Source organism: Hylobates moloch, unplaced genomic scaffold (assembly GCF_009828535.3).
Source record: "Hylobates moloch isolate HMO894 unplaced genomic scaffold, HMol_V3 SCAFFOLD_18, whole genome shotgun sequence".
In the NCBI taxonomy this organism is placed as follows: Eukaryota; Metazoa; Chordata; class Mammalia; order Primates; family Hylobatidae; genus Hylobates; species Hylobates moloch.
The window spans coordinates 45,946,931-45,958,582 of record NW_026652293.1 but is presented as its reverse complement, the minus strand read 5'-3'; the positions used below and the strand labels follow the sequence as shown (position 1 = coordinate 45,958,582).

Genomic DNA, 11,652 nt, shown 5'->3' with positions numbered 1-11,652 from the left:
TCCCTAATCATTAGTGATGTTGAGCATTTTTTCATATGTTTGTTGGCCATTTGTGTATCTTCTTTTGAGAATTGTCTATTCACGTCCTTAGCCCAATTTTTGATGGGATTTTTTTTTCTTGCTGATTTGTTTGAGTTCCTTGTAGACTCTGGATATTAGTCCTTTGTTTGATCTACAGATGGTGAAGATTTTCTCCCATTCGGTGGGTTGTCTGTTTATGCTGCTGATTGTTTCTTTTTTTTTTTTTTTTTTGAGACGGAGTCTCGCTCTGTCACCCAGGCTGGAGTGCAGTGGCGCAATCTCGGCTCACTGCAAGCTCTGCCTCCCGGGTTCACGCCATTCTCCTGCCTCAGCCTCTCCGAGTAGCTGGGACTACAGGCGCCCGCCACCACGCCCGGCTAATTTTTTGTATTTTTAGTAGAGACGGGGTTTCACCGTGGTCTCGATCTCCTGACCTCGTGATCCGCCCGCCTCGGCCTCCCAAAGTGCTGGGATTACAAGCGTGAGCCACCGCGCCCGGCCCTGATTGTTTCTTTTGCTGTGCAGAAGCTTTTTAGTTTAATTATGTCTCATCTATTTATCTTTGTTTTGTTTCATTTGCTTTTGGGTTCTTGGTCATGAAGTTTTGTCTCAGCCAATGTCTTCAAGGGTTTTTCTGGTGTTATCTTTCAGGATTTTTATAACTTCAGGTCTTAGGTTTAACTCTTGATCCATCTTGAGTTGATTTTTGTATAAAGTGAGAGATGAGGATCCAGTTTTATTCTTCTTCACGTGGCTTGCCAATTATCCCAGCACAAATCTGTTGAATAGAGTATCCTTTCCCCACTTTATGTTTTTGTGTGCTTTGTCGAAGATCAGTTGGCTGTAAGTATTTGGGTTTATTTCTGGGTTCTCTATTCTGTTCTGTTGGTTTGTATGTACCTATTTTTATACCAGTACCATGCTGTTTTAGTGACGATGGCCTTATAGTATAGTTTGAAGTCAGGTAATGTGATGTCTCCAGATTTGTTCTTTTTGCTTAGTCTTTCTTTGGCTATGTGGGCTCTTTTTCGGTTCCATATGAATTTTAGAATTGTTTTTTCTAGTTCTGTGAAGAATGATGGTGGTATTTTGACGGGAATTGCATTGAATTTGTAGATTGCTTTTGGCAGTACGGTCATTTTCACAATATTGATTTTACCCATCCATGAGGATGAGATGACTTTCAATTTGTTTGTATTGTCTATGATTTCTTTCAGCAGTGTTTTGTAGTTTGACTTGTAGAGGTCTTTTGGGAGGCAGGACCTTTAAGAACTAATTGGGTCATGGGGGCTTTGCCCTGTATGAATGGATTAATTCCATTTTAGTCAGAGTGGTTTTGTTATAAAAGTGAGATCTCTCTCTCTCTCATGCTCTCTCACCATGCAATGCCCTGTGCTGTCTTATGTTGTAGCAAAAAGGCCCTCACCAGATGCCAGCACCTTAATATGAAAATTTCAACCTCCAGAACTGTAAAAAATAAATTTTTTTTCTTTATAACTTACTCAGTCTGTGGTATTCTGTTACAGCAGCAGAAAACAAACTAAGATAAGAAGTTACAATTAGTGCATACAAAGTTCAGAACTGTACAGAGAATAGAGTGACCAATTTTGTCCAGTGGAGTCAAGGACATCTCACAGAGAATACAAGTCTGAGGTGAGGTTTTCTTTTGGTTGTTTTTTTTTTTTTTTTTGAGGCAGGGTCTCACTTTGTCACTCAGGCTGGAATGCAGTGGCACAGTCATGGTTCACTGCAGCCTTGATCTCCTGGGGTCAAGTGATATTCCTGCCTCAGTCCCCACCAGCAGCTGGGACTACAGGTGCTCGCCATTTTAAATTTTTGTGCCCAGATAATTTTTAAATTTTTTACAGGGACAAGGTCTCACAATGTTGCTCAGGCTGGTTTTGAACTCCTGGACTCAAGTGATCCTCCTGCCTTGGCCTCCCAAAGTGCTGTGATTATAGGCCTGGGCCACTGAGCCTGGACTGAACTGAATTTCAAAGGAAAAATAAGATTTCTTTGGCTGGACGCGGGCAGATTATAGGGCATGGGGATGGGTGTTCTGGGCTGAGGAACAGCATATGCAAAGGCTCAGATGTATGAAATTGCATATGCATTTGGGGAAAATAACAAATTGTATATTAAAACTGTTCACTTGAAAATGATTTATTAAGAACCTGCTGTGTGGCCGGAACTGCTCAGGGTGCTGGGATACATGGTAGCCAAGGTAGACACATTTCTTTCTTGTTGTATTAGTCCGCTAGGGCTGCTGGAACAAAATACCACAGACTGGGTGGCTTGAACAAGAGAAATTTATGTTCTCACAATTCTGAAGGCTGGAAGGTGTTAACAGGGTTGGTTTCTTCTGCGGGCTCTCTCCTTGGCTTGTGGATGGTCGTCTTCTCCCTCTGTCTTCACATGGTCTTTCCTCTATGTATAAAGACGCCAGTCATATTGGATTAAAGCTCACTCTAATGACTTTATCTTTGCTCATTACATTTGCAATGCTCCTACTTTCAAATAAGGTCACATTCTGAGGTACTGGGGGTTAGGACTTCAACATATGAATTTGGGCGTGAGGGACACAGTTCAGCCCATGACACTAGCAAAGGGTTTAATTTGTGTGTGTGTAGGTAGGTAGGCAATAAATGACTACACCAATAAGCAATAATCTTAGATAATCGTAAGTGCTGTGAAGAAAATTAAAGCAAGATAATGGCATAGAAATTGACCATTTTGGCCAGGCATGGTGGCGTCCACCTGTAGTCCCAGCTATTTGTGTGGCTGATGCAGGAGAATCGGTTGAGCCCTGGAGTTTGAAGCTCACTAAGCTACGACTGTGTCACTACACTCCAGCCTGGACAACAGAGTGAGACTCTGTTTCTAAAAAAACAAAAAAGGGATAAAAAGAAATTGACCATTCATTCAGCAAATATCATTGGAACCTCATTTATGAGCCAAGATTTGGGTTTGTTGCTGGTGACTAAAAGGCCCATGACACATGACCGTTGGCCTTAAAGCATTCACAGGGTGGTAGAGGAAACCTATGTGCATACAAGGAAATATGTGAGGAGACCCCTTGGTCGGAGGTACAGGGTTAATCAGGAACACTGGAGCTGTTTCAGCTGAGAGAGGGGAGTTGGTGGCATCATGCAGGAATGGTCAGGGCATTAGAGTCCTACCTAGTAAGGAAAATCCATCTCCATGTTGTCCTAGAGATGAACTTCCCTTGTTACTGAAGGAAGTAGAACAAAATATTCTTCCATCATGGCAGCCCGGGCACAATGGCCTGTGTCTTGACCCTTCTTTGTACCCAATCTAGCCAGGCACAGAGGTCCAGATCAGAGGAGACTGGTAAAGTAACAGCCAAAAGAATTCATCTTGAGCGGTATGCATGTACCCTGGGCCACATGGTGGATAAAGTCGTGCATTTAGAGTGAAGCTTTAACAAGTTCTGAGGCAGACATTAAAAAACACAGCTCTCCTAGAAAGCGACTGTGTCAGCTTAGACAAGCATAGGACAAGAGCAGCAAGGAGCTCTCAGAAGGGAAATGGTATTAATCAGGTGGAGCGTGGGGAGAAGTCCACCTCAATCCAGCTAAGACTGAGAAGAACATTCACTGGTTCCTCAGTGAGAAGGAGCTGAGAGAATGTAACACAGCCAATTGTCAGGGAAGGAGCTCTCAAAGTCTAATGAGCTCAAGAATCACTTGGAGAGATTGTTTAACATGCGGCTTGCAGGCCTCACTCCAGCAGCACTCAGTAGGAGTCTGTGATGGAACCCTGGAATCAGCATTTTGAACAAACCACTTCTTCCAATATGTTTTGGATGTAGGTAGGTGGCTTACTTGATCACGTGTTAAGGAATTTTGCCTCTGCATTATTAAACACAAATAGAATGTAAATGAACTGTATTGTAAATTGTATATAGTTTTCTATTCTATGAGTAGTTTAGTCATTCTCAACAAGTTCATTAGAGTGACAAGAGTCCTTAGTTACTGCGGCAGTGCAGATATTATTATATACACATACCTGGACCAAGTAGGCCCCAGCTAAATATCTCAGCTACTATTCTGCTGCCTAGGGTGGGCAGAACGAGATTCACACTCCCCTTCAGACTGCTGACTGACTGGGTACTGAGGGTGTGTGTGTGTGTGTGTGTGTGTGTGTGTGTGTTTGTGTGTGTGTGTGTGTATGTGTATAGCAGACTGGGCTCACATAACCATGACTGGTCAAGTTTCCAAAGCAACGGAAACAAACAGGGAGAAGACTTCATGTTGCTATGATGTGAATACTTATGACATTTACTGAGAGCATACTATGTGCCAGGCACTAGGGTTCCCCCAGAAGCAGTCTCTGAGACAAAGATTGAAAAGCAAGTCATTTTTAACTGGGTAATGGTCCCAGGAAGCACCCATAGGAAAGGGAGACAGAAACGGACAGGACCCAGTAAAAACTGTGTTTTCAAGTGTGTTACCCAGTGAACAACTAGACTGAGTTATGCTGGGGTCCTCTGGTGTAGGGCACCCAACTGTTATAGTTTGACTGGAACTGAGGGGTTTGCGGGGACTTTCAGTGCAATATCCAGAAAATTTTCAGGCAAATTGAGGTGCATTGGTCACTTATCTGGGAGCCAGTGTATGTGGCTAATACTATCCCAGCAAATATCTAAATTATCCCAACTTGGGGTGGGGGATGAGGAAAGTGGGTTGTTTATCCACCAACTCACCATCTGTCACTGGTCAGGGATGATGCAGTTTCTAGATCCCCAACCTAGAGGTGCAGTTTCTCCTTGCAGCTCTTGAGAAGGTCTGAGTGCTGAGTAACCTGCTTGCTGGTGGTTGTGCTGTGTCTCTGTGAAATGGGAGCTGGTACAAAATGCTCTTCACTGCTTCCCATCGCTTAGTACCTTTCCTTCATCAATTCCCTTTGTCTTCACACTCACTGCCTGGGTTTGTACCCTGCCAAGTAAAGCATCAATAGCTTAACCTCTGCCTCAGGCTCTGCTTTCTAGAGGACCTGGGATTTAGGAGACCTGAATTCAAGTCTCATTTCTTTGGCAGACTTGCTGTATCATTTTGGCTAATTAATTACTCTCTTGTGGATCTCGGTATCTCCACCTCCAAATGAGGAGATTGAAACTATATAGTCTCTTAGTGCTTTTTCAGCCCTCATATTCTCTGATTCCATAAGATTCCCCTAAAAGACTTTTTGTAAGTTCCTTGCTAAGCAGTAAGCCACAAACTCCTTTCAACTCAGTCATATTTTTTTTTCCCCATCACTCTTAATGAATCTTGGTTTCCTGGGCAATTTTTATTTAAAAGAAAAAGAAGAATAGGGGAAAGAAAGTTTGGAAACTCACAGTCTCTATGCCCTGAGGAGATTTTCCTAAAACAATCTTTTTTTTTTTGGTGGGGGTAAGGGAACTTACTTTGCAAGAAAATTCAGTCGTTCTGAAATGGACTTTGAAACCAAAGACTGTGGAAAAGTTTAAGGAAAAGCACAAAGTGATTGGGGATAAATAGTTCCATATGAGTTACTGGATATAATATTTCTCCTTGTACTACTCAATTCTGGGTGAAAGCAGAGACTGCATGCTTGGTGTGTGCTAACAGATGTGTGTTTAGATTTAATGGGATTTTTAGAAGGGTCAAGATTTCCCCCAAAGAGTACTTACCCACTCTGCTGTCTGAAGGTCACAAGAAGCCACTCAAAATCCCACCTCCTTTTGTTCTCAGGCTTTAGAGGTTTTGTTCACTTCTGTCTATGATAAATAATTTGAAGAAGTCAGAAGGTGAATAATAACAATAGTAGTAATAATACTAACAGTAATATAATCAATACGCTCTCAAATGTGGGCTGCATTAACTCATTAGGGTTTCACGAAAGATAAGCTTAGTAACTTGTCTGAAGCTACCCAGTGGTGGAGGTGAAATGTAAACCTGGACCTATCTGTTAGGCCCCCAGATCTGTGCTTTGGTCACTGTGTGAAATAGGAAGGGGATTGTAAATCGGGCAGGGTTCTGGACCAGAAGTCTTTTAGATGACTTCTAATTTGACTATCTTATAATTGTCTGCTTCTTTGGGTGGGAGAGAGTTAAACAGTTATTATGGGCCAGGCCTTGCCATAGTGAAGAGGAATCAACCGTGGTTCCTGCCTTCTGGAAACTGAGGCTCTAATAAGGAGGATAAGACCCATCATAGATGGGTCACTTTATATTTTAGATACAGATAATTAGCATACAGTAGACAGGGGTAAGTGAAAGGCCAGGGAAAATTACAAGGAGCATGACACCTTGTCACAGATCCCACTCTGGGTAGTTTCTCTTGAACTGGTCATGTGTTGCAAGTCATTTCGCGGGGGCCAAATTGTGGATAGGGTTGATTCATGTCATTTCCTGCAGCTTTGCTGGCAGCCCTAAACCCCCTTGTGAATCTCATTATATCCACTAAGCTTGCATTCAGGAGCAGGTTAGCAGCAGAGGGGAGGGTTTTGAGATATGAGGGCTGAGAGACAGGATGGCAGGAGAAGGTCAGAGAGAAACTCTGATTCAAGGCTGCTTCTGAGGGCTTCACTTTGGGGGATCAATTTCTGAGCCTGACACTGGCACACGGTAAGTCCTTAAAAGATGCTGCTGCTGAAGAGGTTTTGAACATCTCCCTCACCATTTCAACTGAAACATTCCTGTTTCACATAGTGACCAAAGCACAGACTTTGGGACCTAACAGATAGATCCGGGTTTATCTACATTTGACCTCTCACCTGAGTCCCAGGATGACTCAGTCACTGGGTGACTTCACACCAGTTATTAAGCTTGCAGGTAGCATAGTGCACTGGCAAGAGCCCTAGCTCTGGGATTACATTAGGGCTAAAAGTTTGGCTGTACTATTTCCTAGTCATGTGACCTTGGGTAAGTTATTTAAGAGCCTCAGGTTCAAGGAAGGGAAATCATTTGAACAAGACCTTGAAGGTTGAACAAAATTTAAGCATGTGGAAATATAAAGGAAAGAAACACATTAAAACTAATAGAGTTGTAAGATTATGAATGATTTCTTTAAACATTATTTTTCTATGTAGGGGGACAAAAATATGCATAAAAATAATAGCAAGTATTTATGAATTCTAGTGTTGGCAGAATAATTTACTTTTTTGAGGGAGATTTATTGTTTAGGAGAAAAATTTAAACAGAATTTTGATTATGAGAGGGCATGGCCAGAAGTTAGCCTGAAAGGAAAGGTTGAAGCAAAGGTTGGGCGGGGGGGGGGGGGGGGGGGGGGGGGGGGTGTTGTGTATAATCAACTAAAAGGTGCTGTACTCCTCGATACAGAGCAAGAAAGCGAGCCATGAAGCTGCCCATGGCAGAGTGGCTAGTTGTTCTGCCACTCTGCAAATCTGCTTTCTTTTACTCTGGGGCACAAATTACCTACATGTCCCAGTCTTTCTTGCAATGAGGCATGGCCCTGTGTTTCAGTCAGTGAAACGTGGGTGGGAATTTCATGTGCCACCTGCAGGCATGGCCCACACCTTCTACATATAATTCCCTTTCTTTTCTTGTCTGCAGACTGGATATTGATACTCAGGCATACTGGCCAACCCTGTAGAAAGCGGCAGATCCTCTGTGAGCCTGGGTCCCTGAGTCACTGCGTGGAGCAGAGCTCTGTAACTGGACTTTACAGACTGACTGGGCTTTCCAAAAGTAGAACTATTCTTTTAAGCCTTTGAGATTTCAAGGTTTTGCCCTAATAGCAGCTAGTATTATCTTAATTAATTCAAATTTTGGGCTTCCACAGGCAGGGCCCACAGGAGAAGATTAGAGTCCTGAAACCTGGAGGAGAGAGGAGGTGAGAGGGAGTCTTCTAATGTAAGGTTAGCATGGACTGAGCAAAATGCCATCCTGCTGTGGCTGAAAATGGGAGTCTCTTGAGCAAAGTCTCTTGGTGTTTGGGATGAGCCCACCTGTTATCCACTGTTTTATTTTATATTTCTTCTATTATAGTGGCTTTGTAGTCTCCTTAGGACTTGAGTAGAGTTGGTTAAACACTCTGGTTTGGCATTTCCTGTGCTTTGGGGAATTAGGGGCAGGCCAATATCTACATGTGGGAAGACCAGGGAAGATGCTATGGCAGCTCAGGGAAGCTTGAACAGGCAGAAATGAATAGCAGAGAAGCTTAGAGCAGAGGTCTGGAAGGATAGGGGGCTACCAAGAGCATGTAAGCTGTCCTGGGAGTCTCAGAAATACCTGGTAGTGATGTGGGTAGAGTTTGCTTTTGTTTCTGCAATTATGCAAATTGAGGTTCCAATTGGGTTACGGCTCCTTAGATTCTACAGGGGCTCTTTAAACTCCTCTTATACTGGGATTCTTGGGGATACTTTAGTTGCAGGTATTTTAAAAGATTTTTCAGTGATGATTTTTTAAAAAAGAGAAAAAAAACATACTAAAATGGAAAAGAAAAAATAAAAATTAAAGTTCTGAGCATATAGCATTGGGTCTAGCAGATAGTAGACAGTAGGTGCTCAATCAATGGTAGCTTCCTCTGTTTTAAGGTTCACCATCAAATTGATTATAGCTTTTAGGAAGGAGGAATTCTTGGCACTATTTCACTTATTATTATTGTACATTGATTATCAGATGCATTCCAATTTTAGAAACATTTAAATGTTAAAAAAAATGTGCCTCTGAGATTTAACAAAGTACCACAGGATGATGACCTGTTCCTGGATGCAATAAACAGCAACCCTCGTGAGATGGAAAAGATTTTCCTGATGGTTGTTCTGAAGCAGTTAATGTAACAAAAGTCCAAGTGCTTGGATCAGACTGTTGTCTTTCCTCTTACACGCAGAGTAAACACCAGTGTATTTATCATCAGTTCCTGAGTTGTGATTTCTCAGCATAGCTTGCATGGGCTCCTGGAAGTGCTGTGACCCTGGTCCTGTTCACATGCTCTGGGTCCTTACTTCTTCTCAAAAGGCAGGGATTTGGGCTGGCAGGGCAGATTACGATGCTTCCTAGAAAACAAGGGAGCCCAGATAATGCCCAGTTCTGAATGTCACTTAAAGTAAATAGGGTCATGAACAAACTGGCATGAATTCAGTTGAAATGATGGGGAGGATATTCCTAACCTTTAGCTTCCTAAACTTCAGCAGCAGCATCTTTTGAGGACCTACTGTGTGCCAGTGTGGGGGCCCAGAAATTGATCCCCAAAAGTGAAATCCCTGGAAACAGCTTCAGATCAAAGTTTCTCTCTGACCTTCTCCTGCCCTCCTGCCTCTCATCTCTCATTCTTCCCTGAGGCTAGACATAGAAACTAGAATTCCTATTCTTCAAGGTGGATTATAGGAACCAGATCCCCTTTTCCCCAAAGCCAACCATAAAACCTAAAAACATTACTCTAACTTTTCCTTGCTTTTCTGTGTAAGAACTGGCTGTGAAGAAATTATCTGACCTATCTTGTTTGATTGCAGGTCATAAGACCCCTATTTCAGAAAGGGTCTTGCCCCATACCCAGAAGGAAGGAAGGCTGCACAGAGAGGCCAAGAAGAATCTGAGCAGAAAGGCCTTGCTGAGTTTCCTTGCTCTGTCGATCTGTTTTTAGATCACACCCTTTTGTCCAATCACAATTCTACACTTTTCTATTTATTCTTCACTGGACCTCAGCATGAACATAGGTAGTTTTTCCTGTACATTAGGGTCTCCATTCCGAAGGCTCCCACATCATGTGAAATGATGATCAAATAAATTGGTTATGCTTTTATCTTGTGAACCTGTCTTTTGTTATAGGGAGATTGGCTGTGACCCTTATAATGGGAAGAAAAGGAATCACCCCCTTTCCACTCCTACCCCGGAGTGCTAGGTACTTACATTTGTTACATTATTTAAGCTGTTTATAACAACTCAGTGGGATGGTATCATAAGTGTCCCATGTCACACAGATAGAACACCAACTTTCAGAAGGTTAAGTCACTTGTGCACAGGTGACATAATATCGCTGGATCCTGGTTGTCCTGATTCCAGAGCCACTCTTCACTACTGCACCATGAGAGGTGTCAAAAGTAATTGGAGATATTTTAGCCTGGAAATGAAGAAGAGGAGGCTTGGAAGAGATGTAACTGCTGCCTTCAAACCCTGGGGGAACCAGAGCAGTCAACTGAAAAGACTAGAGGCCAGAGACAGTGGGGGCACCTGGTAACAAAAGGCAGAGCCAGAATCATAACCGAGGGCTGCTGGGGATTATTCCTGCACCCATAAAGAATAACTATTTCAGACGGTTGGCAGGAGGATTACCTATGTAATCTACGTAAGATAACATTTAGAAACCATAAAACTTGACACTTAATAAGTGCTCAATAAATGTTTAATTCCATCCCCCCCACTCCTTCCTTCCTTTTCCCACAAGGGTTGATGTGTGGAAGAATTTTTTTTATGTAGTCCCCAAAGAGGGGGATTTTATATAAATAAAGAAAAGATAAAAAATACGGTTTTCAGAGAAGCACATCTTGGTTCACTATCAGGGTGAATATTCTATTTCACTCAACAAACATTTATTAGGCAGCTGCTTAATGTCAGGTCCAGGATTAGGAACTGGGGATACAGAAATAAGTAAGGTGTGGCTCCTGCCCTCTGGGAGTTTCCAACCTGCAGTGGTAACTGATAAGATGCGAAAGGCCATTATGAGCTTTGTAGGCTGTTTTCCATTCTGTGGGAGGACCACAGTGGGGCAGGTGGTTTGGGGAAACAGTTTCCTGGGTCCTGAAGGTGGTTATGCAGTGGCTGTATATCCATCTGGCTGTCAAGGCGTCTAATAGGCAAGGATCACAAATTTCTGGAGCTCCTGTCAAGTGGGGCAGCCCTTTCTGCTTTGCCTGGATGGGCCCCAGAAGGCTTTTCAACAGGTTTTGTAAGCAGCAGGGTGAACTGCCCTAGGAGAAAACCCTAGTGCCAATCTTGCTCTGGAATAAATCCCAGAGGTTGGACGCACTGATTATTGGGGGAGATGGAAATGCGAACAGCAAGTGCCCTGGGTGTGGGCTGCTGTCTGCCTAGGGCCTCAGAGAACTCGCCCCTGCCTCCATCCCTGTCTCTGCTCGCCGCTGGCCTCCCGTCCTAAGAAGCCTTCCCTCCCTCCCCCTCCCTTCCCCAACTGCACTCTGTCCCCCATCTCTCGCATAGTTTTCCTTCTTAGTATTTACCCCAAGTCATGGATTTCCAATGTTACCCCAATTGTTTTCTTCCATGATTAGAATGTCAGTTCCACGGGAAGGGGGTTTAATCTGTGGAATTCCAGGCACATTTGTAAAAACGGGGAAATCAAAACCCATTTCCCAGTGTTGTTGGAAGGATTAAATGAGGTAACATTTGGAAAACATATAGTTCCTGACATGTAGTAGATACTTAATAAATGTTCATTTATTTTCCTTTCTCTTTCCCTCAGAGACTATTCTGTACTTTGGACAGGTTTTCGATTAAATATTTGTGCAATGAATGAATAGGTGTAGCTTCAGTTTCCTTATCTGTAAAATGGGCTAACAATACTATCTACCTTATGGTTATGGTAAAGATCAACTAAGATAAACAGTAGGAAGCTCTTAGCACAGGACACCATTCCTGGTCTTATGTGCATGTTACATGTGCTTAC

The 11,652-nt window shown here is 42.9% G+C and overlaps 1 long non-coding RNA gene across 1 annotated transcript; it reads right to left on the bottom strand.

The window, feature by feature from the left end:
- Positions 1-2,225: 2,225 nt before the first annotated feature.
- LOC131381771 (uncharacterized) lies at positions 2,226-5,784 on the bottom strand. The gene is made up of 3 exons (XR_009210698.1): positions 5,696-5,784; positions 4,748-4,979; positions 2,226-2,448 (listed from the first exon to the last, which is right to left on the bottom strand). It is a non-coding gene; the product is annotated as an uncharacterized LOC131381771 (long non-coding RNA).
- Positions 5,785-11,652: the final 5,868 nt, after the last annotated feature.